Source organism: Amblyraja radiata, chromosome 33 (assembly GCF_010909765.2).
Source record: "Amblyraja radiata isolate CabotCenter1 chromosome 33, sAmbRad1.1.pri, whole genome shotgun sequence".
NCBI lineage: Eukaryota > Metazoa > Chordata > Chondrichthyes > Rajiformes > Rajidae > Amblyraja > Amblyraja radiata.
The window spans coordinates 20,112,110-20,135,513 of NC_045988.1; the positions used below are offsets into that span (position 1 = coordinate 20,112,110).

Below are 23,404 nucleotides of genomic sequence, written 5' to 3' on the forward strand. Positions count from 1 at the left end.
GTGCTGCTGATGTTCAGTTACCTGGAACCAAATTCTCAACAAGTGAACTAGTTTTAGCGGCGTGTCAATTAACACAGCCATTTCACCTCTTCCTATTTCCAAGATATTTGAAGCCATTATAGTATACAGATGTTAGCTAACTCACACTGGGATAGAACCTGTAATCTTTCACAGCTGGAAGGCTCAGCATTACACTGAGTAGAGTCTTATCTAAGAGTGAAGAATAATTGAATTATGAGGGAGACACAAGGAACTGTAAATGCTGCTTTTAAAAAAATAGCCAAAAGTGCTGGAGTAACTCAACGGGTCAGGCTGAGTTACTCCAGCACTTTGTAACATTTTATGAAGGATCTTATTATGTCACTTGAACTATCCACGTTCTCCACAACTGACAAATTTGTTTGTATTTTAGTATTTTTTGTTGTATGGGAAGTCATTGAAATTGATGTGTTTCTTGTAACATTAACTGAAATAATCAGACCAGATACTTCCTGGCATCTGAGGGAACAGTATTGGCTTGGACAATGAGAGGCTCCCAGTTCCCAGAAGATCAAGACAAGAAGCCTCAATTTAATGTTGAAAGGGAATACATCTGGCATTCCAGCTCACGGTTACATCCTCAGATCCGGAAGTGGGTGTTGAACTTGCAACTTTATGCCTCAGAGCTTGTCCGAAAGACAAGCGTTAGCTTTTCGGTTGGAAACACCTGGAGTGCTCTTGTAAAGATATTTACGGGAATGCTGTCTGGATTAGAGTGTTACAAGGAGAGGTTGGATAAACTTGGATATTTTTCTCTGAAATGTTGGAGGTTGTGGTGAGACTTGATAGATGTGTGTGAAAGCCATAGATAGACATGGGAGCCATAGATAGGGTAGACAGTCAAAACCTTTTTCCCAGGGTGAGAAAGTCCAATATTAGCAGGCATGGGTATAAAGGGAGAGGGGAGAATGATTAATGGTGATGTGCGGTGTTGTTTTTTTACACACACAGGGGTGGGATTCTGGATCGGCCACTGGTGGAGGTGGAGGCACAACTTTGGAGTTTAAGAGGCTTTTAGATAGGCACATGGATATGCAAGACATAGAGAGATGTGGAGCATGTATGCACCGATGAAATCAGTTAACCTGGCAACATTTTTGGTGCAAACTTTGTGGGCTGAAGGGCCTGTTCCTGCGTTCTGCTGTTCTATGATGTATAGATAGATATAAAGACATTTGTACCTCATCCACCCTTCCTTTTTGCTCCCCTATGTAGTCAAGTATTTGTCTTTGGCAGGTCACCGTGCATTTATGTGACCCTGTGCAGTGGCAATAACCAAAAGTGATTTAGAGGAAAGGAGAGCAGGAGTGGAATAAATGGCTAGGATCATCTAATTACACTTTCTATTAACATTCCCAGCTGTCCCCCGATTGTATTTACACATTTTGTTATGGGTGTATGCAACTTCTTACTGTCAGTTGTCACCTATTGTCTTTCCTTCAAACAACCTCTTTCAGATCCACGTTATCATCATTGCCCTGTCAATCCATCAGGTACAACTGTTCTCAGCTGCTCTTTGAAAATGGTCAATGGGATTGGATTCTCCATAAAACTATGACAGGTCTCAATTCACACAAACACTGTTTCCAAATGTTTAATCTATCTTCCCCCAGAGAAATGCTCACGTTAAAAACCTCCCTGGTTTTTCAGAAGGTGTTTTTCAAAAGTATTTTTCATCCTATACTCCTCTTCCTCAGCAGAGTTCGTACTTGTTCCAAGCAGTGCATTTTCTTGCTTATCTGCATTAAGTCTCAGCGAGGTTCATGAACTAAATGCAGACAATAATCCCACACCAGGTGAAACTAAAGAAGCCTAGGTGCCACAGGAACAATGCCATGATTCCTCATAATTCCTCATAATTGAAGCTTTTTCTCAGGCAACATCCTGGTGAAGAAACAAAGAACTGCTGAAGATAGACACAAAATGCTGGAGGAACTCAGCGGGACAGGCAGCATCTCTGGAGAGAAGGGATGGGTGAAATGTTGGGTCGAGATCCTTCATCAGACTAGTCAGGGGAAAGGGAGACGAGAGGTTTATCTTTCTGCATCGTAGAATGTTGAGAGATAAAGAGCAATGAATGAAAGATATGCAAAAAAGTAACAATGATAAAGGAAACAGGCCATTGTTAGCTGTTTGTTGGGTGAAAACGAGAAGCTGGTGCGACTTGCGTGGGGGAGGGATGAAGCGAGATGGAATGACGGGGTTACTCGAAGTTAGAGAAATCAATATTCATACCACTGGGCTGTAAGCTGCTCAAGCGAAATATGAGATGCTGTTCCTCCAATTTGCATTTAGCCTCACTCTGACAATGTAGGAGACCTAGGACAGAAAGGTCAGTGTGTGAATGGGAAGGAGAATTAAATGGTTCAGCAACCGGGAGATCAGTAGGTCCAGGCGGACTGATGCTGGTTAATACACAATGGACGCAAAGTGCTGGAGTAACTCAGCAGGTCAGGCAGCATCCCTGGAGACCAGCAACAGATGACGTTTCACGTTGGGACCCTTTCTCAGAATGATTGTAAGGGGGGGGGGGGGGGGGGGGGGGGGTGAGGAAAGTAGGAAAAGGGGAGCAGCAGGGAGAAATGTGGTAGGTAATAGGTCTAGTAATAGAGACCCAGTCCGAAGAAGGGTCTCGACCCGAAATGTCAACTGGTCCTTTTCTCCAGAGATGATTTCTGAACCGATGAGTTTCTCCAGCTTTCAACCAAAGTGAATTGCTCACTGTATACAGATCATTGCTTAACATTCCTTGGTTGGAGCATTCTTTTCCCTTACTCATTTCGCGGCATTAATGTCAATTGGAGTTTCTTCGCCTCTTGTTGCGCAAAAAACATCTGGAATCTGCGGTTCTCCCGGTCTCCATTATGTCCTATCTTCAAGAGGAGTGACCTTGTGTGTGATACATTTAAACCAGAGATTTCTTCAGCTTTCCTTATTATATTTGAGTGGAGGCAGCGGTCTGCACACTCCCTGCTGTTGACTGATTCTGTGGAGAGAGTTCAGAATTGCACCAGTGGTCTGTGGTAGTCTTATGATTTACAGTCACTTCACCATTGGGATCAAAGCACCAGGAAACAGATTGATAGCAGGAAAGTAAAACCTATGATATGCAGTGAATCTTTTTGAAAGAAATGTGAATTTCTTTTGTAATCACACACTCCTCCAACTCCCACTGATATCATGCTCCAATTATGTGGACAATTCCTCTGATAAATAGCACAGATGCACGGTACACTTCAGTAGTTTTATCCATCTTTTACATTGCAAATTTTAGCTTGTGCCAGACTCTTAGCATAAGATAAAAATGCATCTTGAAAGAGGAGCAGGCAAGCACAGTGCCAGTCTAGTGATACAGTTACTGGGTGCCATTTTTCACTTTTTTTTTCCAAATGTCGACTGTTTTTGCTTGATGCAGGACAATCGATAACACAATGTGAACCATAGCCATTTATTCGGAGTGTGCCGTGGGACAGAACATGTGCCTTCATCCCTGAGGCCTGGGTTCAACTGAAACCAGACAGATGGGGTGAAAGCTGTTATGCTTTGCATTTAAATACTTTATTTATGCACACTCAGGCTGGCTAGTGTTGATACAAATCTACGGTACAAATTGCATTCCCTTCCCCCCCCCCCCCCCTCCCCCTGCCCCACCACCCTCCAACTGTTGGTGATTCGCAAACACCAAGTGAGAGAACAGCGCAAATCAGATTGCAATATAGCAGTAATGTTTCAGCTGCATTCATCGCTAAATCAGAAGGTCACTTATTTAAGGTTCAACTCCGGAGCCTTGAAGCCCATCAGTGCTACTACACTGCAGCGATGCATTGCTGGAGATGTTTTTTGGATGAAACACTAAGTTGAGGACAGACTCTAACAATGGAAGATATCCCAAGGCTTTTTTTCAACAAACTGCAGTAAAGTTCTCTCTGACATCCTGGCCTATGTTATCCCTTCACTAATGTGTAAAATTACATTGTTTAAGAAGGAACTGCAGATGCTGGATAATCGAAGGTAGACAAAAATGCTAGAGATACTCAACGGGCAAAGCAGCATCTATGGACCGAAGGAAATAGGCAATGTTTCAAGGTCGAGACCCTTCTTCATACATTGGTTAAAATTATATTGGTTATCCCATTACTGCTTGTGAGATTCTGCTGTGTACACACTGTCCTGTCAATTGTTATCCTGCATTAGTAACATTTCCCTCCATGGATAGGATAGGTTTGGAGGGATATGGACCAAGCGCAGGCAGGTGGGACTAGTGTAGCTGGGACATGTGGGAAATTTGGTCAGAAGGCCCTTTTTACACACTGTATGACTCTATGACTCTTAAAGTATGACAGTAGTAGTAAAGCATTTTGGAGCATTCCCTTAAAATGAACATAGAACGTAGAACAGTACAGCACAGCACGGCCATTTATCAAGGAGCAGTGGAAGTTCAGTCAAATGTGAGGAGGATCCAGGGATACAGCAACCAGCACATTGTACATTGTCTTGGCCTTCATCTGCACACCAGATAGTACTCAACATGGAATTGTCCATCAAAGCCCAAACCATGTGATACACGTTCACACCCAAATTACACGCCAGGGAAGTGTGGCTGTGGAGGTGAAGCACAACATTCAAGAACCTAACATTTATTATCCCCTGCCTATCTAGTTAATCATTTGAACCAAACTCAATTTTGGTTCAAATTTTGGTCTGAAGAAGAGTCCCGACCCGAAACGTCACCCATCCCTTTTCTCCAGAGATGCTACTTGACCCGCTGAGTTACTTTGTGTCTATCTTCAATTTTTATCAAAACTTGTTGTCCCGGTTATTTTGGCTGATTATTGAATGCCTTAGAAAGGTTAAGAAGCTGAAGCCTCTGTATAATGCATTCACAGTGTTTCTGGACTTATTCGGAAAATTGTGGGCATTGTGAGCCTGAATTTCTGAAATGCACCCAATGACAAAACTCCCCAATAGAAGTGTAACATTGCACTATTCCTTTAAAGATCAGCTGGCCACCCCTTCATTAGTCTAGTTAGTTTAGTTTATTATTGTCACGTGTACAGAGGTACAGTGAAAAGCTTTTTTGTTGCGTGCTATGCAGTCAATGAAAAGATTATATATGATTACAATGATGCCGCCCACAGTGTACAGATACAGGATAAATGGGATAATGTTTAGTGCAAGATAAAGTCCAATAAAGTCCGATTAAAGATAGTCCAAAGATCTCCCATGAGGTAGATGGTAGGTCAGGACCCCCTGGTTGGTGATAGGATGGTTCAGTTGCCTGATAACAGCTGGGAAGAAACTGTCCCTGAATTTAGTTTAGTTTAGAGATACAGCACGGAAACAGGCCCTTCGGCCCACTGGGTCAGCGCCGACCAGCGACCCCCGCATATTAACACTATCCTGCACATACTAGGGCCAATCCTTTTACACATACGCAAAGCCAATTAACCTACATACCGGCACGTCTTTGGAGTGTGGGAGGAAACCGAAGATCTCGGAGAAAACCCAAGCGATCACGGGGAGAATGTGCAAACTCCGTACAGACAGTACCCGTAGCCGGGATCGAACCCGGATCTCTGGTGCTGCAAGCGCTGCACCACCCTGCCGCCCTTGAGGAATCCAGAGTATTGTGCATGGATACATAGAAGACCATGTGTGCAACTTTGCTGTCAGTGTGAGTCTGGTCACGCCACATGACTGCACTCCATGTGCTGACATCCCTCGCATTAAAAATGAATGGGTGTGCAAATTGGGACGAGAATAATAACTTGAAAGCACCACTCCGACCAGACCATTGCCAATGCAAGACCTGTGGTATATTGATCAATACATTTAATGAGACAGTGGAGGCATTCTTACTGGGCACCTCAGCGGTGGTGCGGCAGCACGGAAAAACCACAGGTTCCGACACAACAGTCAAATCACTAAGCAAAGTGTGATTGCTTGCAGCAGGGTGACTGACAGTAGGCAATGTGGCAAGTAGCAGTGGTGTCAATAATTGGGAGCAATTTGTGTAAGGAGCAACAATGCCTGTAATCGGAAATGCCGAGACACCATTCAGTTAGCGTTGTGCTGGGAGCTACCTCAACGACAACTAAACTGTTTACCACTTAATTGTAAGTTAAAACCCCAAATTAGAATGGTTTTGCCGAATAATTGTTACAACAGGCGCTCCACTGTTCAAGGACTCCATAAATATTCGAGGGCTGTTCTCCAAGTGCAGCTCCTTGTGTGGTGCACGGGTTTCTTAGGGAGTGTTGTTTAGTGCAGATGTATTGCACTACGCAGCCAGTGTTCATTGGGGAGTGTTTGCAATGGTGAGGTCAGCAGGAAGCCAAAAATTTCTATTGATCTAATGAAGAGACCAGAACATTACAAAATTTAATTTAGATTCCGAAGGTATGCTGAATGTGGAATTTGTGTATGAATCTTTTCTTTGTCTGAGAGTTAACTCCTTCACTTGTTATCTTTACCATTTTAAGTCTGATTAATTTGAATTTATATGATGTCTCAAATGCAAAGTGAAATTGCTATCAAACACCTGCTGAGATATTGCACATTTCATATTGAAATTTCACTTAAAAGGCTGCTCAGCCCATCAAGCTTATTCACCTCTCAGAATCATCCCATTGATCCTATCCCATTTATTTCTTTGCAATCTGCGGGGTATTTTTGCATGCCCATTTAACACTCCCTGATTCTTTGACCACGTTGTCCAATAAAGTCCGATTAAAGATAGTCCAAGGGTCTCCAATGAGGTAGTTGTAGCTCAGGACCGCTCTCTAGTTGGTGGTAGGATGGCTCAGTCGCCTGAAAACAGCTGGGAAGAAACTGTCTCTGAAGATAGTTGCAACTGACCAAATGCCTCTGGCCTTGAATCAACCTTGCACTCCCTCAACTCCAATCAACCTTCCAGTGGAAGAGAACTTGCACTTCTAATGCCCCTGTCCCACTTAGGAAACCTGAACGGAAACCTCTAGAGACTTTGCGCCCCACCCAAGGTTTCCGTGCGGTTCCCGGAGGTTGCAGATGGTTGCCGGAGGTTGCAGGTAGTGGAAGCAGGTAGGGAGACTGACAAAAACCTCCGGGAACCGCACGGAAACCTTGGGTGGGGCGCAAAGTCTCCAGAGGTTTCCGTTCAGGTTTCTTAAGTGGGATAGGGGCACACCTCCCTTGAGATCCTAAATCTCTCTGAACTTGCTGAGCATCCCCAATAAGCTCTCCAGTCCCCTCTATCCCCTGGCCTTGATTCAGGCTCATTCTATTCCTGATTTTCCCCGTAGAGCATCACTCTCTGTACACCCAGCTCTCGTAGTCTTCATTGCCTGGCAGGCTTCTCCGTTCCGTCCACCTCCCCCAACTCCTATTTCCCCCATTACAAAAGTGACTACATTTGTGAAAGATATTTTATTGGCCATAAAATGCTCGTCTATCTTCTTTTTGTTTAACAAATGCGCCTGAATTTGGCATGTTTTTCCGTGCTGAGTACAAGTGGTTACGGTCATGATTGTAATTCATATCCTTCCAATGCAGCTCAAAGGCTGCCGTTGAATAGCCGTTACTTTGCAGGGATTTTTGGGACGTACTGTTATCTTCTTTGTTAAATTTCCCTTCCTCAGAATTAAGTGGTTTCTCAATGCCAGAAGCCGAATTGATTTGGAATACTGTAATCATGAACAAAGCTAAGCTTAGCCCAGAGGGATGCAGTGCAGGCTGAGATGCTTTTACTGACAAAATCTCTGTAGATTAAAGAAATAAAGGGGTTATTAAGCAGAAGCCATGAATAGGTGTAACCAGCTCATTAGCATCTGTTGGGCAACGGAGCTCTACTCATTATTTTCAATGGTTCCATTACTTCTTTTTTGTTTATTTTTAACAAGTTTTTTTGTGCTTATTAATATGAGGAGCATGTATGTCTGGGAATTAAACATTCTCCCATTGAGGTAGTCAGCTTTCCTATCTGGCACAGTCAGTTCAGGAAGTGAGTGGGTCAACATATTGTTATCTGCCATGAGGTGGGTCGATGAATACTCATCTCCTGGTGCAGGAAGATCATGATGAATATAGCAACATGATCTGTGAAAATCTAATATGGCCTTTTATTGTTTGTGTTGTAAACCTACATTTGTTGCCCAACTGTACTGGTCCTTCAGAAGATTATGGTGAGGCACCTTCTACAACCACTGCGATCATCGACAACCATTGAGCCATACAGTGTAGGAAGGAACTGCAACTGCTAGTTTACACCGAAGATAGACACATCCCTCTGGAGTAACTCAGCGGGACAGGCAGCATCTCTGGAGAGAAGGAATGTGTGACGTTTCGGGTGGAGACCCTTCTTCAGACGGAAATGTTCCCAGTCTCTGATCTCAGATATATGCACTCAAATCCCTTCAACCGGGCAACAGTGCAGAGATCAGCCACAGAAAGAGCCAATTCCTTCTCCAAACTCTCCTTCAAACGATATCAATCCCGAGCCAGTCTGAAGAAGGGTCTCAACCTGAAACGTCACCCATTCCTTCTGACCAGAGACGCTGCCTGTCCCGCTGAGTTACTCCAGCATTTTGGAGTCTTACATTGAATCATACTGTATGGAAACCGGCTCTTCGGCCCAACATGCCCATGCCGACCACTAATGACTGAGTGCTTAAAAGGGTTGATGGAGTCCCTGTGCATGGTGTCACGTTTCTTGGGTGCTTTGGAACTGCACTCATGTAGTCCCAAGTGCAGAGTGATCCTTGCCACTGATGTATGCATTGTAAACGATATATTACATTCTCCAGTTTTAGGTAAGACCTCTTCTACCCTCTCCCATTTTCCCTGGGTAAACAGCCATCACTCCCATTTCCCCAGCCCTCCTCTCCATCTCCCCGTCCCCTTCCACCTATATCCCTCCTTCCTAGGATGAATGTTTGGATGAAGGGTGTGTTGAGGTCTGGAGCTGTGTGGTCTGGATATCTGGGCAATGGCGAGCAGGCTATTGTGGAGTAAGTGCTGCTTGGTTTTCGCTGTCAACAGCAGCTGTCGTCAGTTTGCTGAAGACTGCGAATTGACTGACTCAGGGGGAATTAACTGGATTGGACTAATCCAGCTTTATGTGGGCAGAACGTGCCTGGTCTATTATCCACATCGATGGACAAATGCCAGTCTCATATCTGGAGTACAATTTCCAGCCCTACGGCAGGACTGGTTTCTAGTCCTGCAACCTTTCATCCAGCCAGTGTATTCCAGCATTTCTTGATATCACATGGAATAAGTTGAGGGTGAAGGCTGTCCATGGCATGCTTTGCTTGCTTTCTCTGTATGCATATTGCCCTGAATGACACTTCACCAGTTCCCCCCCCCCCCCCCCCCCCCCCCCCCCCCCCCTCCCCGCCCATGCTGCTCCTTGAATGCCTCACTGTGCTCCTCATTGAACCAGGATCTCCTCCCTGGTTTAACAAACTATCTGCTGGAGGAACTCAGTGGGTCTAATAGCATCTGTGGTGGAAAGGAATGGTTGAGGCTTCCCTGGTTTGATTGTGACGATCGAATGAAGAATGTGCCGGGGACAGAGGTTGTATTTCTACCTCCGCAATGTTCCGCAGTGTCTCATGCTTGCCCAGTTAAGAGCTGCTACTGAGTCTACGTTGTGTAGTACAATGGCAGGGCCACACTGCAGATTGTGATCATGGTGTGAAGATGAGGCTTTGTTTCCACACTTGTTCAGTGGCTATGTTTACCATTTGCACCAGGTAGGTTGGCGAGGACAGATAAAGAAGTACACTCAGCTTTTGCCACACAGTGAACCATTTCAATCGATACCAATTCAGCCATTGGTGGATGTACCAAACCATTCCTTGTGATTCCCACGGAGTATATTTTGCATCCTTGTTACTTCCCGTGCTCCTTCCGAATAGTATTCAACATAGGGTGAGATAGGAAATACAGAACAGAAACTGTCCCCTCAGCCCAGCACATGAAATACTTTGTTCTACGTAAGCTTCCTTTCATCTTACTTTTGATCATCCAGTTAACATCTCCTTTGATTCACTTCTACCTCATTTCCAAATGTAGCTTTAGCATGCCATTTGTCTCGACTGGTCCATGTAGATGATCCACATTCCTATAACTTACAATCACAGATTTGTGGAAGTGATCTCGGATTATGTGACAGTTCAGCTGATCAGGCCAGTGATGGCTCTTGGTCCAGGTTATACAGCCAGTCTCACTCACTACCCCATGGCTCTGACATTATTTCCCTTCAAGTACATATCAGACTCGCTTTTGACATTGACATACGCCCAATACTGCCGCAGGTGTTGCATTCCAGACGCTAACACATACCGTGTAATGAAATCCTGTCCTCATTAGACAAAAAGGCAAGGTCCATTCTCATTAAACTCCCAAGTTGTGTACACTTAATTTATCTGTTGACAAGATATGGGGATCACTGGTCAGTGTTTACTATCCAACCTGAATTGCACCTAAGAGAGCACTTAAGACTCCGCTGCATTGTGTGGGGCTGCAGTTGGCCAGACTGGGCGAGGACAGCAGATTCCTTATTCAGGCATTTCTGAACAGGATGGGTTTTGGCAACACTTACATGGTTTTATGGTCGCCATTACAGAAAATAGCTCTTTTTATTTTGTAACGCAAGCTTTTTTAAAATTTTATTTAATTACTTGAATTGAAATTCCACGGTGGGATTCAAACTCATGTTTCTGGATCAGTCGTCCAGAAGTCTGGCTGCTATTCCAGTATCTTAACCGCTGTGCGATTAAACCCATAATATGCAAGGCTGATGCAATAGAAAACACCAGCAATGAAATAATTAAGCCGCAAGAGTGTGCAAAAGAATTGCGTCATGCAAACTTAGTTATGGTGAGGGGAAGGAGTGGGTTACAAGAGATAGTGAGTATAGTTGGTGAGGATTTCAGCACATTGATTAGTATTAATGGAGGTGTAGTATTCCTGAGCATGTTTGGTTCATCACTATTCTCTCTTTACATCAGCTTGAGCAATCCAAACAATATGATTGTGCCAAAAAGGAGTCTTCACTGGGAATAAAAGTCTCATGCAATATCGTACACTTTTCACTCATGGCATAAAGTTATTCTTTACAAAGATTCTTTAAGGCCCTGTCCCACTTTCCTGAGTTATTCACGAACTCTCCCGAGTTTTCCCCTTGATTTGAACTCGGGGAATGTCGGGTAATGTCGGTAGCGAGTCCGTAGGAGCCCGTAGGAGTCCGTAGATGTTTGGTAGCGGCTCGTAATGCCAGCCGTAGGAACTCGGGGCATCAGGTAAGTCGGGACGTTTTTTCAACATGTTGAAAAATGTCCACGAGTTAAAAAAATAGCCCCGAGTACCTACGGCTGGCAATTACCGTAATTCTCCGAGTTCGAATCAAGGGGAAAACACGGGAGAGTTCGTGAGTAACTCGTGGAAGTGGGACAGGGGCTTACTCTGCTGATTTTGAAGGATCAAATTGGCTCTGGAAACTTGGCACCTCTTGCGTGTCGCCTGAGTGTATTCCACCTTTCTTACACCACAAGATTTACAAGATCTACCTGCAAGAGCGCTGTCTCAAAAAGGCTGCCAGCATCATCAGGGACCCACACCCCCTTGACCATGATCTTGCCATCACTCCTGCCATCGGGAAGAAGGTATAGGACTCGGAAAACTGTAACGTCCAGGTTTAAGAGCAGCTTCTTCCCTACAACCATCAGGTTATTAAACACTAGAATCCCATAATATACTCCAAACTATATAGGCTTGGGGGTATTCTTTTTGACTTTGTGCATTATTGTAAGAATTTATTTGTTCCGTTTCAGGACATAAGACAATAAAACTCTCTTGACACTCGACTTTTGCACTTAAGTGAGATTGTGCTTATGTATAGTAAGATGTTTACTAAACTGCAAAAAGGAAATCCAAAGTGTAATTGTAACTGAACTGGAAAAAGGCATTTCACTGTACCTAGGAAATGTGTAGGAAGGAACTGCAGAAGCTGGTTTAAACCGAAGATGGACACAAATTGCTGGAGTAACTCAACGGGACAGGCATCATCTCTGGAGAGAAGGAATAGGTGACGATTCGGGTCGAGACCCTTCTTCTGCCTGCAGAAGGATCTCGACCCGAAACGTCACCCATTCCTTCTCTCCAGAGATGCTGCCTCTCCCGCTGAGTTACTCCAGCATTTTGTGTCTATCTTCACTGTACCTAGCAACATGTGGCAAAAAGCACCATTAAACCATTGAAATGTTACATTTTCTGTGAGATGTGCGTGACGCAGCTAGAGGAGCTGCTATCTCACAGCGCCAGGGATCTGGGTTCAGTCCTGACCTCAGGTGCTGCCTGCGTGGTGTTTGCATATTCCCCGGTGACCTGTGTGGGTTAGCCTCCAGTTTCTTCCCGCAGCTGAGAGATGTGTAGCTTGGCAGGTGGATTGATTACTGCAAATAGCCCCCCAGTGTGTGGATGGGTGGTATAATCTCAGGGGGGAGTTGATGAGAATATGGGGAGAATAAAAGAGCAATTAATATAGGATTCGTGCAAATGGATGATTGATGGTTGGCACAGACACAGTGGACCAAAGGGCCTGTTTCTGTGCTGTGTGACTAAGACTATTTACACATTAACTGTCAAACCATAAGCCTCATCCAGCTGGTGATTCTCCTGTTGTAAAAGGTGCCTGATTCACCCACATGGGAGAGTGTGGGTTTTTTTTCTGAAGGAAAACAGGCCGTTAATCTGAATCCTCTTCAATGATACAACAATGTTCTGCATCTTTTTTATGTGGAGTTGCTTTCATTTTTTCCATTCACTTGAAAGTCACAGCGGTAATTGGGAGAGAGCAGAGGGAATGTTTGTGCTGCTAAATGACACAGCTTTCATCGAGTTCATTGTCCTTGTTTAGTTCTGAGTGTGTGATTAGAGGCTGCTGGTAATCTTTGGAAGTTGGATTGCCGGCTGTTGCAGCTGCTGATTAATTATTCCTGCTAATTTGTTCATGTGTGAGCCAATCTCTAATGGCTCTTTTGACAAGTATCTCACTCTCCACTCGGTCGGTCGTGGGCCCATTCATTTCCTCACTGTTCTCTCATTTCTCAAGTCTCTGCAAATTTACTGACCTAACAAACACTGGCTCAAGTATTTACAAGCATTATAGGCTTACCCTTCCTTGGTCATCTACTGTTGGTCCTGAATTGTTCTGCCCTTATCCTAACTCCAGTTTCTCCCCCCACCCCACCCCTTACTTTCAGTCCGAAGAACTGTTCCGACCCAAAATGTCACCCATCGTTTTTCTGCAGAGATGCTGCCTGACCTGTTGAGTTACTCCAGCACTTTGTGTCTATTTTGTTGCCTGTCCCGCTGAGTAAAGGGCCTGTCCCACTTACACGACCTTTACAGGCGACTGCCGGCACCTGTGACAGGTTGTCAAAATGTTCAACATGTTGAAAATTCAGCAGCGACCAGAAAGACAGTACGACTCTTTGGAGACCTCTCACGACCATACAGGCTGTATTTGAGAGGTCTCCTATGGTCATGAGAGGTCACCCGCGACATGTTGCCAGGGGTCGCCTGTATGGTCTTGAGAGGTCTCCTATGGACGTGCGAGGTCTCCAAAGAGTCGTAGCATCTTTCTGGTTGCCGCTGCATTTTCAACATGTTGAAAATTTCGGCGACCTATCACGGGTGCCAGCAGTTGCCTGTAAAGGGCGCGTAAGTGGGACAGGCCCTTTACTGCAGCACTTTGTGTCTATCTCGAGTATTTACATCTGGTTGAAGTTTCACTGTTGAGGAGGGGCTGTTGGCATCAGGATCAGTCATTGGGGCAGACACAAGGATGTGCAGATGCTGGAATCTAGAGCAACAAAAAAAAAGTGCTGGAGTAACTCATCGATTCAGCCAGCATCTCTGGAGAACATGGACGGATGAGCGATGTTTCAGGTCGGGTTCTTACTTCAGCGTGAAGAAGGGCCCTGACACAAGACGCTGCCTATCTGTGCTCTTCAGAGATGCTGCCTGACCCGCTGAGTTACTCCAGCTCTTTGGGTTTTTTGCACAGTCATCAATCAATTGGCCCATGGACCAGACTGTGCCTGCTTGAGTTCAATTCCCACTCCAGCAACTTGAACACAGAACCATTGCAGTACAGTTGCTGAGATGGGTTCACTTTGTGGCTACACTTTTCAGATGAGACGTTGCATTGAAATATTACTCCTATGGCATAGTGTCTTGGTTAATATTGATTTTGCAAACAAATGCTTTAAACAATATTAATTATTTGGTTATTATTTGGAATCTTGCTGTTGGATGTTGCATTTTCATAATAGGCGCAGCTCCAATCTATTGGCTGTGAAGCATTTAGCCAGACAATGAAAGGCACCTTATGAATGTCTATCCTTTGTTTCTGGACTCTGTGACAAAAGCATCGAGATCACATGTGTAGAGTTGGTATCTCCAACTCCATCTTTACCGGCGTACCTGGTTTGGGGCACTCCGCGCATCCAGCACGTGGACTTGACTTTGGACTTTTTCTTTGTGTACGTGGCGCCAAAATATGGTGACCTATGCGCGTGTGAACTATGCGAGAAAAAAAATTCACTGTGCAGTACGTACGTGACAGTAAAGAACCATTGAACTTTCCATTTCCCAGGAAGTTACTGAGTTAAGATATGACTAAGATCGGTCAACTGGTCTTTCAATGAGGATAGACACATAACGCTGGAGTAACTCAGCGGGCCAGGCAGCATCTCTGAATAGAAGGAATGTGTGCTGTTTCGGATCGAGACCCTCCTTCAGGTTGATGATGAGGGTATCATAGGAAATAGGTGCAGGAGGAGGCCATTCGTCCCTTCGAGCCAGCACCGCCATTCATTGTGATCATGGCCCAATGACAGACTCAATGAACGTAAGCTACACTCCTTTTTATCCCCATAAATTGGATGCAGGGATCGAGGAAGGTCTTACTATGTAATTTATACTTGTAAAATAGAAGAGAAAGGGATGACCAAGTAGGCACTCAGGTTAGGGGTCGTGGGAAAGAATGCGTCAGAACTGAGACAATGTGTTAAGTCTGGATCTCAGCGCTGTAAAGTTACTCGTTTGAAGAGCGAGGAAGATCATTATTTTGAGATTAGTAAGACCAGGACTAGAAACATCAAGAGAAGTAATTGCTCCATTGTAATCTCTCAGAAGTAAGACCATCCCTCCTGAGAGACGGTCACACCATCTATCGATCCAAACGGAACAGAAACAAGATATAACCTTCCTTTCAGTGTGCAGTTCTGAAATTGAAGCATTTATTGTGGTGTTGTAAGCTGTAGGAATGAGTAACGTATTATTGAAGATGATATAAAGTGGAGAGTAAATGTGTAGGAAGGAACTGCAGATGCTGGTTTAAACCAAAGATAGACATAAAAAGCTGGAATAAATCGGCGGGACAGGTAGCATCTCCGGTCTGAAGAAGGGTCTTGACACGAAACGTCACCCATTCCTTCTCTCCAGAGATGCTGCCTGTCCCGCTGAGTTACTCCAGCTTTCTGTATCTAAAGTGGAGAGTAATGTGTCTTGCTGTTAGGTAAGTAGTGGATAACTCTGTAGATTTCATGATCCATTGCCAGTTTCCCCATTAGTTATCAACCAAGAATTTAAATTTGCACTTTGTGTCCAATTAGTAATGTATCCTATTCTGCTCTGGTATAGGTGCACATGCATCCTCTTCCTCCCCATACCCCTTCCTACTCCACCGTTACTATTTCCTGGTGCATCCCAAACTCCACCAAATCCTTATTGCTCTGCACACTGGCAGTAGGGGATCTTTTAACCACAATTTAATCACATGCATTGTAGCTGTGGTTGTAATATTTGAATGTAGGTTTTAACAAAGCTTACAAAGACGATTGATGGTTTCATTCTTTGATCAAGTTCTCTTTGAAATATCAGGCCTGTGCTCCAACATGTTTTATGAAGCTTGCTGTTACAAACTGCGAGAGATTAAAACTTGACAGGTAATGTTAAGTGCAAAACACTCAGAGGCCTAACAGTAAGCGTTTTACAGTGAGGGGTGTGTTGAAAGCTTGTCCCGTTCAGAAGGGAAGCCGTAAGCTTTGCGTGCTTTATTAATATAACCGACGGGTACATCACTAATAATGACACCTTACACAATGTCACATGATTTCGCTACTGTAAGAGAGTAGAAATTATGTTTCGTCTGCGATTTTATCGTGAAATAGCAAAGTAATCCTTTTCAGAAGGTCAGGGAGTATTTGGGAGATCAAATGGTTTGTATGTGACCCCATGATAGTTTAAGATGCCGTCTCATCCAGTTATCTTCAAGAAGTTTTGCACCTTCCTGCAGGACACAAAAGGGTGGCACATCGTTAGAGCTGCTGCCTCGTGACGTCAGAGTCTTGGTTTCAGTCCCGACTACGCGTGCTGTCTGTACGGAGTTTGTACGTTCTCCCTGTGACCGTGTGGGTTTTGTCCGGGTGCTCCAGTTATCTCCCATGTTTCAAAGACCTGAAGGTTTGTAGGTTAATTGGCTTCAGTGACTTGCCCCCAGTGTTTAGAATACAAAAGTGGGATAACATAGAACTAGTGTGTGGGTGATCGATGGTCAGCATGGACCCGGTGGGCTGAAGGGCCTGTTGGCATGCTGTATCTAGAAATTAAACTAAATGAATAAGCTGAACAAGGACAGAGAATCTAGATACTGTAGAAAGGGTGAAGAATGCTGTCGGGCATTGTAACTCATCCAAGGAGCTCGCTTCAGGCTTCCCTCATTGAATTGATTGATATAACAACAATAACTTGCATTTACATTACAGAATTTGAAGGTGCTTCACAGGGGAATAATCAGGCAAAAATAAATAGCGTTGTTAGGAAAAGGTCACCAAAGATTGATCAAATAGACAGAGATCAAGGTTGCTTGTAAATAAGAATGCTTGTGAGTTATGTCCAGCTCTTCTTCCCAATCCCATTAACAGCTCCTTTGACTAAAGTATATGTTTTTCATGGAGATGAAAATTGTCTTAATCTATTTCATGAATGAGCAGTGTGTTTTTTTAAATCTCATCCTGTCCTGGCTTTATATACTGTAACTCAGCAGCTAACTAACCAGAGAAAATATAGAAGCTAACACGTGTTCTGCTGATGAATAATTGGTTAATAGGGCTGATATGGTAATAGTTTTAACAATGTGGTAAGTTTGTTACTGTAAAGCAAACAGCAAATGATAGAGTGACCATGTGTGGAGAGGAGAAACTAAAATAAATGATGAACTCTCTTTCCTATTCCTGGCCACTGCTCAACTTATGCAATTGACACAAACACTGATTTGCAGTTATTTAGTGCCATTGTTGTGATAATATATTTCAGTGCACTTCATTTGAGCTTTTTCACAAAGACGTGGATGTTTGTAGGTTAGTTGGCATCTGTAAATTGCCCCGAGTGTGTAAGGTGTGGATGAGAAAGTGGCATAACATAAACCTAGTGATAATGGGTGATTGATGGGTCAGCGTGCATTTGATGGGCTGAAGGGCCTGTTTCCATGCCTTATCATTAATAAATCATCTCACTTGACACCGCTCATCTTTGACAATCTAGCAGCACTCTTTGTCCAGACCAAAGATGGAGGAGCAGATGAAGTGGGCCTACGTTATAAAACGATATCCCGGTGTGAGTCAATTGTACAGCAGGAGAGAGGAGGAACAACAGTAAAGGTGCTGCTTGTACTATCGAGGGATGGTTCAGAGGGCCCAGGAGGATCTGCGCGATGCCAGATGGAACCAGGACATGGAGAAGGGAATGACAGCTGGCGGCTGGCATCTGGCAGGTCTCTCTGTGTGTGCTTACCATCCTCACCAGACCTAGACAGTGTCTGCAAGTGAAGCATCTCAAACAGTGCATCAAGACAGCGTGTACTAACGTAACCGTAGCTGTGCTCAAGCGTGGCATTCTCTCGTGCTTCAGCTTAGAGTCTTGTTCATTTCCCAAACAGCAGAGCAGTTTGTTCAAGGAAACAGCATTGCCTAGTCAATATTTAATTACATTGTGTTTCGCAGTGGGTGGTTGGTTGACCAGAGATAGCTCAGTGCACACCGGTGAGTGTTTAATCAGGACACCTGATTTATGGTAATGCACTGAAAGAATGACAGTAGCAATTTAAAAGACACAGGTTGCTTCAGGCTTTAAAGAGCAAATGTCACCATCGGGACCCCTCGTAAAAAAGTCTGATAGTTGCGAAAAATTATTAACGTTCTCCTCCTTTCAGTTTTGTTCTGCTTCCTTAAGTTCCTTAATAAGTTTAACAGTGACTGCAGATGCCAAAATAGTTTGGAGGAGCCTCTAAGACTGGCACCGTGCGGAGGCTCGGATGGAAACGTACAGGAATACTGATCTCGCTGGCTGGAGGTCAGGAACAGTGACTGATTTTGATGGCCCGAGTGAGTTGGACTCGGATCAATTGAGATACAGCAGTAAATCATACAGATCTGAGCCCCTAATGGGCAAAGCTGTCCACGGAAAAGGGACAGCGGCAGAGTATGCAGTCTGCTTAACCAATCAGTTAGATCACGGTTGATCTGTACATTAATTTTATTTACTTGCCTTCACTCTATATCCCTTGACGCTCTTACCCAACAAAAACATATTGATCTCAGCCTTGATATTTTAAATTGATCCAGCCTTCACAGCATTTTCCAGTAACAAGCACTGTGTGGTTCTCCCGCATGGGAGCATGCAGATTTATTTAGTACAATGTTTGGTCAGAACCACAGGCTGGTGTGTGAGGCAGGTTACAGGGCCCAATAATGTGAGCGATCGCCGTCAGTGGAGTGGTACGTGCTGAGTATGGGACCCAACTGAACCCAGCAGTGAGAGTCAAGTCAGGAGTGTTTTATTCTAATATGTCCCAAAACTATTAAATGCTTACATAGCAGCACAACAGGTATGTGAACATAGTACTCAGTGGATACCATAATAAACAACAAAAAGAAGTTCAATAAATGTTTAAAAAATAGTGCAAAAACAAAGAATGGAAAACCCTAGTGCAATCAAGACCGTTCATAGTTTAGTTGGAGTAACATGGTGTCCAATGTTCTTCTCTATGGCAAGAGTGAAGTGAGAGCTTGGCCAGGGTGGTTTCAGATTCACTTCAGTGTGTCCACAAAAAAAAGTAATTGGACTTGGGTTGAGTTTGGAATAGCCTTGATTGGGTTGGGTTGGGTTTGGTTGGGTTGGGTGGGGTCTAATATTCTACCCGAGCCAACATTTGTTTTGGCAAACTCTTGACGGACGAGCCCATCTCAATCTGAAGATGGCAACGTGCGGGAGAGGACAAGAGTTGGTATGGATTCAGGATTCAGTACTGTCATCTCAACCAAGTTGGGGAGATGAAGAAGAACAACTCAGTTTCCTTAGGAAATTGGCCTCGGGTAGTCTAGCCCTCGGCTTAGAAAGTGAAGAGAGTAGAAGGCTCAAAGGAAGTCCAGTGTTTCATCTCCTTTACTCCACTCACGGAGTAAGTGGACCAAACTTAGACACAAAAAGCTGGAGTAACTCAGTGGGACAGGCAGCATCTCTGGAGAGAAGGAATGGGTGACGTTTCAGGTTGAGACCCTTCTTCAGACCAGTTTGGCCAGTCAAATATCAGCCCGCAGCAGTAGTGAGTAGTATTCTGTAGCTGAGTTCTTTCTCATAATCATAATCTTACTTTATTAGCGAGGAATTTGATTTGCCATACAGGTATACCAATAAAAAACAACAAAACACACAAGATATATTTTAACATTAACATCCACGTGGTAAATTGTAATCACTTTTCTTCTCCAGAGAACAGAGTGTGGAACTGGCTCTGGAGGGAACAACTGATTAATAGCTCATGCTGATTTTATGGTCAAATTTCAACCACTTGCCCAATCTTTCCTCAGTGAGTCACAGCATGGAAACAGGCCCGTCTTCTAATAAGTCCGCGCCGACCACCAACCAGACGCTAATCGCGTTTTATTCTTCCCATGTAATAGCAATGTTACAAAATTTTGAGATTTAAAAAATCAAGTCTGCAATTTATCCCATCAGATAAAGCACAAAAATAAGTTTAATTTGACACCTAATTCACTTTCATATCTACAGTATTGAAAAAGGTATGGCCATTTTCATACTCGGAAATTAGCATCTTATTCCCTTTTGATTTTCCATTGACACAAAAGCTGTGATCGAGGACAGTGAAATGGCCATAACTTTCTTAAAAATTAAGAGAACTGAAAGAAATTTTCAGTTATTATAGATTGAAGCATTCTGAAACAAATATGAAACAATTTTACTTGGATGACCTGAAATTAAAGCATATAATTAGTTAGTTACCCAATTGTAGCTAATTCCAAACTTCAATTACTAGATCTAAACATCTATTCATTTCTTAAGAAAAGATTAACATTTTTAAATAGCCTAAGTGTCCAAAGAACATTCACAAAGAATTCACAATAAAACATGATTTTTAAATCTCATTTACATTCATTTATAGGCCAAATGGAAGGAATTTAGTGTTCAATTGCTGTAAATTAATGGCCATTTAAATCAGCTTTCGAGTGGGATCCTGTGGAACTCTGTGGAACGCGCTGGTTTAGAACGTTCCCATTGCGGTAGATTTGTACCCCAAATGCTCAGAAAAATACTGCGGGATTTAATGGGGCCCCAAATTAGCTACTCGCAACATTAAACTTGAAGCCCTTTTTAATGTAAAAATAAACAACCTACCTTCCGTTGTCCGCTGTATGAGATCCGTCCCGTTGTCGGCGGTCGCGGGTTTAGAGGATCATTTTTAACTTACTATAACAACTAAATTAACCAATATAGTTTGAAAATAGTTCCAGTGAAAGAATCTCCCAGCGATTTTTCGTCAGCAACTAAGTAGGCTGAACAACCTCGATTTGAATAGCCTAGGGAAAATCGCGTTTTAAACCCACCACCCTCTCAATGGCGCCAAAATCACGCACACGGGCTGGGACAGATCTGCAGCCCCGCTCAAGGTAGATTTTGCAACATACCTACACGTAACCATCGACTCCCTCTACCAGGCACCTACACATTGGGGCTGACTTCCAGCAATCAATCAACCTGCCAACACTCATTTCTTTGCGATGAGGGATGAAACCGGAGAAATCGACGCGGTCACAGAGAAAGCGCGCAAATTCCACACAGACAGCACTGGAGGCCAGGGTCAAAGCTAGCCCCTGGAGCTGTGAAGCAGTAGCTCTACCTGCTGCACCAACCCGAACCCGAACCCGAACCCGAACCCTAACCCTAACCCAAATACCAAGCAACAGTACATAGTGAAAAGGAATCTCCAGGGAGGGATCAATAAGCACCAGAGAGCATGTTGTCCCACTGTCTGTTAAATCACAACCTAACCCTAACTGTACTAACTGAGGAGATGTGGGATGCAAGTGTTTTTGGGAATGGTAAGGTTTATAATTGCATTTCAACAGAGAGAAAATCAAACAGAATTGAATATTGATCACATTGGCCATCGTGACTCCACTCCAGAGATGTCCTTGAGTCGGGAAAATCTCTGTGTTAAAAGCACTACATTTTACAATTTAACACAAGCTGGAAAGTAAACAGGTTAGTGACCCCTGCCAATGACATGCTGGGCAGTGGCTTAGTACATACCCTGAGGAAAAACATCTTTATCTCAGGCAGACTTTGAACATCATTTACTTTGCACAAAGCAGCAGAAATATGGCTGAGCCACATATATTCATGGTTAGTAGAAACAAGGAACTGCTGATGCTGGTTTATATCAAAGATAGACACAAAGTGCTGGAGTAACTCAGCGGCTCAGGCAGCATCTCTGAAGAAAAGGGATGGGTGACGTTACGGGTGACGATCCTTCTCCTCTAGCCAACAAAAATGATTAATACCCGGGCGGATACCAGCAGGTGGACGCAGCATCACAGGGCCAGAGTCTCGGGTTCTTGGTTCTGACCTTGGGTACTATCTGTGTGGAGTTTGCACGTTCCCCCTGTGTCCGTGTGGGTTTCTTCCAGGTGCACCGGTTTCCTCCCACACCCCAAAGAAGCGCTGGTTTGTAGATTAATTGGCCTCTGCAAATTGACCCTAGTGTGGATATGAAAGTGGAGTAACAATGCTAGCGTGAACGGGCGATCGATGGTCGGCATGGACTCAATGGGCTGAAGGGCCTGTTTCCATGCTGTATCTCTAAACTAAACTAAACCCCTTCTACTTGAGTTTGAGGCAGTAGAAGTCTGCAGCAGGGTGATGCCATCCAGTTCGACATCCGTAGGTGCCCGCCCTAAAAAGGGCGCATGCTCCGGGTTGGCGCCAAGCTGCGGCAACTGCTGCTGTCTCTGTTTGTTGTTGTTCGCCTGACTGTGGTCAGTTGACAGGGCTCACCACGGAGAGGTCGACAACATGAGCCCTAACTAAACCCCTGAAGGCAGGCATAGGCATATTCCAACAGCAATTACTAATTATTTATTTGAGGCTTAATTCCTTCAATGCTCATGGCAAGCTCAATCTAATGGTTTCCTGGTCTGGCTGAATGTGGAGAGAGAGCCTTCCATTTATATAAAACTTAGTTAAGAGTTTTACACCCACTCTGGAGTGTTTATTATTTGGGATTGCTACGGTTTTGATGGCACGTGCCATGCACCAGCGGGACAAAAATAAGAGAGTACGGATGATTGCATGGCTATGAAACTGGTGGAGAAGGGAGAGAGAGTTTCAGGTATATGGATCATTGGGGTATCTTCCAAAGCAGCTGAGACCTGCACAGGAAGTATCGGTTACAAGCTGCAGGACATCTGTGCTGGGACGTTTCCTTGTGTTATTCAGGAGGATTTAAACTGGCACGTTGGGGCATGGGAACCAGTGCAGCTCCTCAGCAAGTGGTCGAATTGATGGGTCTTCACATTACAGGAAGAATGTGGAGGCTTTGGAGAGGATGCAGACATTGTTCACTGGGATGTTGCCTGGATTAGAGAGAATTAGCCACAGGGAGAGGTTGTAAAAACTTGGCGATAGACACAAATAGCTCGAGTAACTCAGTCGTTTCAGACAACATATCTGGAGAAAAGAAATAGGTGATGTTCGAGTCGAGACCCTTCTTCAGACTCCAAAGTAAAGTTTTCTCTGCAGTGTGGGAGGCAGAGGGGAGATATGCAATAGAAGAATAGTAAACTGAGATAGAATGAACCTTTTCCTCAGAGTGGAAATGTTGAATACTGGGCGGCATCGATTTACGGTGGGAGGAGGAAAGTCTGTGGAATTCTCAGCCTCAGAGAGTGGTGGAGGCCGGTTCTCTGGATACTTTCACGAGAGAGCTAGATAGGGCTATTAAAGATAGCGGAGTCAG

General features: G+C 44.1%; 1 protein-coding gene and 1 long non-coding RNA gene across 11 annotated transcripts in view; one reads left to right on the forward strand and one right to left on the reverse strand.

Moving 5' to 3' along the window:
- robo3 (roundabout guidance receptor 3) overlaps nucleotides 1-23,404 on the forward strand; it is a 503,574-nt gene that overhangs the window by 223,954 nt on the left and 256,216 nt on the right. The gene's annotated exons all lie outside the window — the stretch shown is intronic.
- LOC116991315 lies at nucleotides 6,864-21,444 on the reverse strand. The gene is made up of 3 exons (XR_004416749.1): nucleotides 21,336-21,444; nucleotides 21,026-21,028; nucleotides 6,864-6,874 (listed from the first exon to the last, which is right to left on the reverse strand). It is a non-coding gene; the product is annotated as an uncharacterized LOC116991315 (long non-coding RNA).